Here is an 8,531-nt window from a genome sequence, read left to right on the forward strand (position 1 = left end):
GTGTTTAGGTTTCCTTAGGTTGGTGATGTCATTTCACGTTCTTTTTCTCAGAGGGTGATAGATGGGGTCCAAATCGATTTGCTTGATATAGCTCCAGTTGGAATGCCATGCTTAAAGGAATTCTCATGTGTGACTCTGCTTGGCTTGTTCAAGGATGGATGTGTTGTCCCAATCAAAGTGGTATGCTTCCTCATCTGTATGTAAGGATACTAGTGATAATAGGTCATGCTTTTTTTGTGGCTAGTCGATATTCATGTATCTTGGCGCCTAGTTTTCTGTCTGTTTGTCCAATGTACTGTTTGCTACATTTCTTGCAAGGTAATTTGTAAATGACGTTCATTTTGCTTGTTGTCTGTATACGATGTACGGGAGAGTGATGTCGGGGAGACAAGCAGACAAAATATGCCCAGAAATCCTCTCCACTCTTCCTTACATCAAAGACATCTTGGAAATGACTGCCAAACTACTCAAACCTCTTGGCATCATGGTAACCCACAAACCTACCAACACACTAAAACAGCAGCTAATGAACTTGAAAGCCCCTATACAGACAACAAGCATTATGTGTGTCATTTACAAAATATCTTGCAAGAACTGCAACAAACACTACATTGGACAAACCAGCAGAAAACTAGGCACCAGGATACATGTATATCAACTAGCCACAAAAAGACATGACCTACTGTCACTAGTATCCTTACATACAGAGGAGTAAGGATGCCACTTTGACTGGGACAACACATCCATCGTAGGACAAGCCAAATACAGACACACATGAGAATTCCAAGAAGCATGGCATTCCAACTGGAACTCTAACAACAAACACATTGATTTGGATCCCATCTACCACCCTTTGAGAAAAAAAACATGAAACGGTGTCACCAATACAGGAAAATGACATCACCAACACAAGGAAACGTAAACGCCTAAATAGAAAGTGGGACATAACATCAGCACTTCACCAGATAATGTTACCTAATACGGTGACAAAACATCTGAAAATGAGCCTTCCAGCTCAGCGAGCAAACTTACGTGTCGACATTATATTGTCAACATTGTATTCATGTAGATTGTGGAGGAAGTGAGGACTGCCGATGCTGGAGATCAGAAACAAGAGTGTGGAACTGGCGAAGCACAGACTTCATCAGGCTTATGCCTGAAATGTCAATTCTCCTGCCCCTTGGATGCTGCCTGACCTGCTGGGCTTTTCCAGCACCACACTCTCGAGGTTGTGTCATTGTGTCTTATTGTGTGTATGAGTGTGATTGTGCATGTGAATGTTTGTTACTTTGTGTATCCATTTGTGCATGGTGTTTGTCTGTGAGTGAGTGTGTGTGTATGAGAGTGTACATGTGAGAAAGTGTCCGTATGAATATGTGTGTAAATGTGTGATTGTGAGTGTGTGTATATACATATGCACCTGGCTGTATACATTGTCTGTGCAACAGTGAGAGTGTGTATCTCTCTGGTTGTTTAATGACATGTTGCTGTGTCTGTGTGAATCTGTGTCTGTTACTGTTTGACCCCTTCACGTGTGCATCACGGATTCAGTCTCTGCTGGAGTGTTATAATTATTAACTGCAGGACAGTCTGTTCTATCATATAAGGAGCTTCCATCCTCCAGGCAACTCAGAGTTCAGCAGAAAGTCAGCAAAAGATAAGAACTGTTCTGTTCTTAGTGTTATGACATGGGGTGAACCCTCCTGCTTAATTTAAAACCAGCAACACAGAAAAGATTTATCCCGTGTAGTAATCTGTAAAAATTAGAGTGGCTAAGAACAACGTAAAGTAAAAATTAACAACTTTATTTCTTAAAGTATAACAGAGAATAATTAACTGACTACTATTTACAATTTATTTCTCTAACCTATCTTTTACCTTCCCTTCTATAATACTAGTCTAATAAAACTCCCAATTAAGATTTACAAGACAACACTTCTTATCTCAAAACCAAGTAGCTGTAGGTCCTTGTCTTTGGATCTTACTATGTCTTCTTTTCTCCTTGTTAGGAATTTCTGCATCACAGCTTACTGATTGAAAAGGTACTTTTAAGAGAGAGCTATTTTCAAGCAGCCCGTTTACATGCTGGGCCGTGGCAGTTCTCCTCTCAACTGTTCAATTTTCCCCGGATTTATACTCCAGAGCATCGGAATGTGTCATTGGCTTTTAAGATTGTCAATATATTCAATTCAAACTTGATTGGAGTTTGATATTTCAGGTATAATTTAAACTGTTTGGCCAGATTCGAATTTGTCTTTCTCTCCAGGAAATGAACTACTCAAGTGTTACATGCATCATTGCCTTATTGAGAACACTTAGTGCTGTCTGGTAGTTCTGCTGCTTTTAACTCTCTTAAAGGTGTATCCACATCTTCATAACATTAGATATTTGGGACCTGGTGATGATGCAGCCAGACACTGCTGATGAATCTGTGAAACAACACCTTTCCTTTAAAGATGAGTCCATCTCTCCTCAAACAGCCTTCACACACATTCAGAAGGGCACATTAAATTCATTATTCCCCTGAAGATCAAGTTCCATTCGACTTGCTTTTGCTGACAAGAGTCTAAAATCAATCAGTTGTTATGTATAATAATTGTTTGTGTAATGCAAAGCTAACATTTATTGTCCAACTTTTATTGCCTAGGGGTCATTTATGCCCAGGAATGAGCTACATTACTTTGAATCTGGACTCACATATAAATCAGATCTGGGTGAGAACAGTGGGTTTCCTTCCCTAAAGGACATTAATGAAGGAGATAGCTCCTCGTTTCATCCTGCTCCTCCCCCAACCTGATTATCAACAGCATTTATATATTTGACATTAGTCTTTGTAATCACTATATTTCAGTCTCATGCTCCCAAGCACACCCGGAGTTCATCTGCCTTACCTGCCGGCCTCTTTGATGGTAATAAATGCAGTTTTATTTATCAGTCCTACGTCATCCTCTGCTTTACTTGTGCCTGCCTTAACTGTTTGACTTGCTGTTTTGCCCAACTGCACCAGTCTCCAAGTGATGTTTTTTCTCACTATCTCCTTGAGTCCCACTCCCCCTTCCTCTTAGTTTAAATCCTTCTGAGCAGCTCTGGCAAATCCCCCAACAGGAAATTAGGCAGGACCTTAAAAAGTATGTCCTCAAGAGTAGTAATACCTGGATTATGCCTGGTGACACGAGCAATTCCGGTGCAATCCATCCTTCTTTTAGAGGTCACTTCTACCCAGACGATATTCCAATGACTTCTTCTCCCCTGCACCAGCTCTTCAGCCACGTAGTCATCTATCCTCCTATTCCTACTCTCACTAGCTTGTAGAATTGGGAATAATACAGATATTACTACCCTTGAGGACCTATTATTTTAAGCTGCTGCCTAACTTCCTGTATTCTGTCTTGAGAACATTATCCTTTTCTTTTCCTATGTCCTTGGATCCAATGTGTACAACAACCTCCTCCCCTTTGAGAACATTCTGCGCCGAGATATCCTTGACCCTGGCACCCAAGAGGCAAGATACCGTTCTGATATCTCACTGCCGGCAACAGAAACGTCTGTCTGTGCATCAGAGTAGAGAATACTCTATCACAGTCGATCGCTTGGAATCTGACGTATCCTTTGTTACATTAGAGTCAGTCTTGGTACCATAAACCTGGTTGTCAGTGCTACATTCCCCCGAGAGTCCCTCACCCCCTAGTTTTTCCAAAACAGCATCCCTGCTTTAGATGGGGATAGCCACAGGAGACTTCTGCAAAACCTGCCTCCGTTTACTACCTTTCCTGGAGGAACCCCATCAACCTCAAGCGACTGACTGTGTGGAGTTTGCACGTTCTCCCCGTGTCTGCGTGGGTTTCCTCCGGGTGCTCCGGTTTCCTCCCACAGTCCAAAGATGTGCAGGTCAGGTGAATTGGCCATGCTAAATTGCCCGTAGTGTTAGGTAAGGGGTAAATGTAGGGGTATGGGTGGGTTGCGCTTCGGCGGGTCGGTGTGGACATGTTGGGCCGAAGAGCCTGTTTCCAGACTGTAATGTAATGTAATCTAATCTAACCTGGCTGGATCTTCAGTTTATCTCTCTTCCTGCAACTGCCATCCATCACATCCCTTAGCTCCGGTTAATTCCATTTACCCTCTAACTGCTGGTCCAACCTAATCATGTAATCTGATAGGATTTGCATACAAAACACACTGAGTCACCACATAAACCCTGCTTCCATTACAGCTGCATAATAAAGGATGTGATAAATTCTAAAAGATATTTACACCATCATGAAGAATTGCTTCCTTCTGCAAAACAGCTCCGAAATCCCTGCTTCAGCTCATGATTGGTGAAACATTCATTCCATTGTTACCTCGGCATGCTTGTATTCCAGTGCCATATCAGGATTATAAATTCTATGCATTTATTTGGTCCAAATTTCTTACTTCCTCCTGGTTTGCATATCCCAACAAATCTCAATATTCCCTGAACATCTGGTGACTGCAAAAACCAACACAGGCACGTTGTCCTCTAAATTCTCGATTGTCAACTCTCACTCGTGTATTCAAAATGTTCCATGTTCATCCACTGATTTCTTTACTTTTTTGGACTGGTGTGATTGTACAAGACTTTAGTTCGGCTGCATTTAGAATACTGTTTACAGTTCTGGTCGCCATATTACCAAAGGATGTGGACGCTTTGGAGAGGGTGCAGAGAAGGTTTACGAGGATGTTGTCTGGTGGAAGGTGCTAGCTATAAAGAGAGGTTGAGTAGGTTAGGGTTGTTTTCATTAGAAAAAAGGAGATTGAGGGGGCAGCTGACTGAGGTCTACAAAATCATGAAGGGTATAGACAGGATAGATAGAGATAAGTTTTTTCCAAGGGTGAGGCATTCAATAACGAAAAGGTGAGAGCAAAAATGTTTAAGGAGGACACACACGGAAAGTACTTTACACAGAAGGTGTAGGTTGCCTGGAATGCATTGCCAGCAGAGGTAGTAGAGTCAGGCATGGTAGATTCATTTAAGATGTGCCTAGACAGATGCATGAGTAAGTGGGGAGCAGAGGGATACAGATCCTTAGGAATTGGATGATAGGTTTACACTGGATTTAGATCAGCACAGGCTTGAAGGGCTAAAAGACTTGTTCCTGGGCTGTAAGTTTTCTTTGTTCTTTGTTCCCCATTCCACCCAAAAGCTCAGTCAGTGCATGAGGAAAGATTTTAGATGAACCTTTCAAACTTCACCATCTACTGTCTGATCACCTTGCTGATGGTCCTTTCATATTATTTGAAAAGTAAAGCAGTTTTGATCTTCTGTCTGATCACATTCACTCCTGGATACATCAGACAGAGACACGGTCAGTGCAGTGACCTTGCCTTCCCTGTGTTTACTCATTCAGCCTCATGCCTCAGACGAAGCCAGTTTACAAAATGATTGCGATGTCTGATCTCTCTCTGTGATGTACACAGTGGGGTCACACCTGTTCTGTGAGGCCATAGTTTTGACCTGTCCAGTTCAAGGGGCCTCACTGCGATCAAACAGGGAGTTACCAAAACCTTCACTTTTCATAGTCTACAATGTGTTGATATTCCAGTGTTATGGACCTGGCCAGACCTCCTTAAACCATATTAAGAAGGTAGGCCCCAGACCTTAACTTTCTTTTAGGCAGATGTACAGTGCATATTCCAGGAGTGATACAGCTGGTCAAACCACTCAGCTTTAAAAAAAGAGTTTATTTAAACATCATGGATGAAACACGAACAGGAGAAAATAGAACTTAGAATAACGTATTTGAAAACCCACCCAACACGATATCACAACTGAATAAAGCTGTTCCAATCTCTACAACATCCAATAATCACAGCCCTTGACAAAAGGTAAAGTCAAATAAGGTTCTTACAGGCAGGATAAGATTCTGAGGGAAAGTTCAAACATTTAAAGTCATACCGGAATCTCTGCTTTCACGTCTCCTCTTGTAAAAAAAAAATCAAGGACAACATAACCTTGTTGAAGGAGCAGCATCATTATACCAGACTGCACAAAGCAGTTCCAGACATAGATGGTATGGTGTATGTGGGACGAGAAGTGATGGAATTGCCTTGATCCTTTGTGTCTTCTCTTGGTAGTACCCAGTATTTATCACTATTGACCATTCACTGGTGATCAACAAGGGCTGGGAGAAGCTGTTTAGTGAGGGAGCTGAGAATTTGCATCAGTTACCATCCCTTCATATCTCTGTAATCTCTCTAGCGCAAACACACCTATCTCTAAAATTCTCCACTTCCTATTCCCCTCCCTATTTCTGTAAATTTGTCCAGCTCCTACACCTCTCCCTACCTCTGTAACCTTCTCAAGCATATACTCCCCTCCAAACCTCACAACCTCCTGTAGTCCTGACACCCATCCTGACCTCTAAATTTCTCCAGCCCTGACACTCTTCCATATCTCTGTATCCTCCTGGCCCCTACACTTGAACATATCTCTGCAACTTCCTGAGACAAAAATGGAAATTTCTGGAAAAGCTCAGCAGGTCTGGCAGCAACTGTGGAGTGAAATCAGGGTTAATGTTTCAGGTTGAGCGGCCCTTCCCCAAAACTGTAACCTCCTTCGGGCCCAGCACTCTGAACTATTTCTGTATCTTCCTCCAGCAAGTACAAACACAACCAATGTCTGTACCATCCTCCAGGACCTGCATGCCTCCCTTATCTCTGTGACTGCCTCCAGGACCTGCATGCCTCCCTTATCTCTGTGACCTTCTCCAGGGCCTGCATCCCTCCCTTATCCCTGTGACCTCCCCCAGGACCTGCACCCCTCCCTTATCTGCGTGACCTCCTCCAGGACCTGCATGCCTCCCTTATCTCTGTGACTGCCTCCAGGACCTGAACTCTAAACTATCTGTGTAACCTCTCCACAGCCAACAAAACCCTCCATGACCTCTGATAAACTCAGTGTCACAAAGCACAGAAACCGACCCTTCAGTCCAACCAGTCCATGCTGACCATAGGAAAAAGTGAGAACGGCAGATGCTGGAGATCAGAGTAGAGTGTGTGGTGCTTGGAAAGCACAGCAGGTCAGGCAGCTTCTGAGGAGCAGGAGAATCAGGCATAAGCCCTTCATCCGGAATGGTACTGAATGTGGTCTAGCGTCTACGCGGGATCAGTCGATTCTGTAGACAGGCACTGAGAAAGGAGATGTGGCTGTGGTAGCAAGTCTGCTTCAGGACGTGGCTGAAGAGCTTCAGGGCAGAGCAGATGACCTGGGGGCAGTGGTGAGAGACAAAGATTCACTAAGAACGTTGTAGAGAGAGGACAGCTTCTTCAAGGTAGGCATCCTTGGAAGAGGCTTCGCTGTAAGGTTAAAACCAACTAGGAGAAAGTGAGGACTGCAAATGCTGGAGATCAGTGTCGAGAGTGTGGTGCTGGTAAAGCACAGCAGATCAGGCAGCATCCAAGCAGCAGGAGAATTGACACTTCAGGCATAAGCCCTTCATCAGGAACCAGCATTGTCCCAAACTAAACTCGCCTCACCATCCTGCGCTTGGCCCGTATCTCTTCAAACATTTCTTATTCATGTTATTATTTAAATGCCTTTTAAACATTGTAACTGCACCAGCATCCATCGCTTCCTCTGGAAGTTCATTCCATATAAAAATCATTCTCTGTGTAAAAAAATTGCCTCTCGTGTCTTTTTTAAAATCTTTCTCCTCTCATCTTAAAAATATGTCCCATAGTCTTGAAATCACTCACCCAAAGGAAAAGATGACTGCTATTCACCTTACTCTATATGGCTCATTACTTTAAAAATCTCAGTAAGGTCACTTCCTACACTCCAGTGAGAAAAGTCCAAGCTTATCTAGCCTCTCCTTGTAACTCAAACCCTCCATTGTCAGCAACATCCTGATGAAGCTCTTCTGAACTCTGTCTAACTTAATAATATCCTACCTATAACAGGGTGCCCAGAACTGAACGCAGTCCTCCAGAAGAGGCCTCATCGGCCTTCAGGAATGTAGAAGGGCTCATGCCAGAAACGTCGATTCTCCTGCTCCTTGGATGCTGCCTGACCTGCTGCGTTTTTCCAGCAACACATTTTCAGCTCTTAACCACCATACTTGCAGCCATGCGCCGCTACCTACATTCCCTGCAATTAGACCTACCCCAGCTCAGGACTACACTCTCACAGACCTGCAAAGGACCTCTACTGTTCTTCATCCACAGAAGAATCCATACAGTAAATAAACAGTTCTTCCTAGCCATATCGGAAATTAAAGACAGTAAGTACCAAAACCTTTCATGTACTTACCCCCACACTCTGGGTTCCTCAACTGTTCCAGAATCTTCCATCGGCCTCCGAAATCGTTCTGGCGCCATTAACCACGCGTCTGCTACATCGCCCATCGCAGCCTCCGCGATCGCCGCCCAGACAACCGCCTCCGCGATCGCTGCCCAGACAACTACCTCCACGATCGCCAGGAAGACCATCGCCGACAGATTCGCGGCCCCTGCGGCTATCGGGAATAACACTGTCTCGGTCGTCGCCACAGCCACTTCCGCCCCCAGTGACATCA

The 8,531-nt window shown here is 43.8% G+C and overlaps 1 long non-coding RNA gene across 1 annotated transcript in view; it reads right to left on the bottom strand.

Annotated features, from left to right (window-relative positions):
• The window catches only part of LOC122544040, a 14,846-nt gene extending 6,496 nt beyond the window's left edge, over positions 1-8,350 (bottom strand). Inside the window, exon 1 of the long non-coding RNA XR_006310233.1 lies at positions 8,267-8,350. This is a non-coding gene — a long non-coding RNA (uncharacterized LOC122544040). The remainder of the gene's footprint in view (positions 1-8,266) is intronic.
• Positions 8,351-8,531: the final 181 nt, after the last annotated feature.

Source organism: Chiloscyllium plagiosum, chromosome 45 (assembly GCF_004010195.1).
Source record: "Chiloscyllium plagiosum isolate BGI_BamShark_2017 chromosome 45, ASM401019v2, whole genome shotgun sequence".
NCBI classification, from domain to species: Eukaryota; Metazoa; Chordata; class Chondrichthyes; order Orectolobiformes; family Hemiscylliidae; genus Chiloscyllium; species Chiloscyllium plagiosum.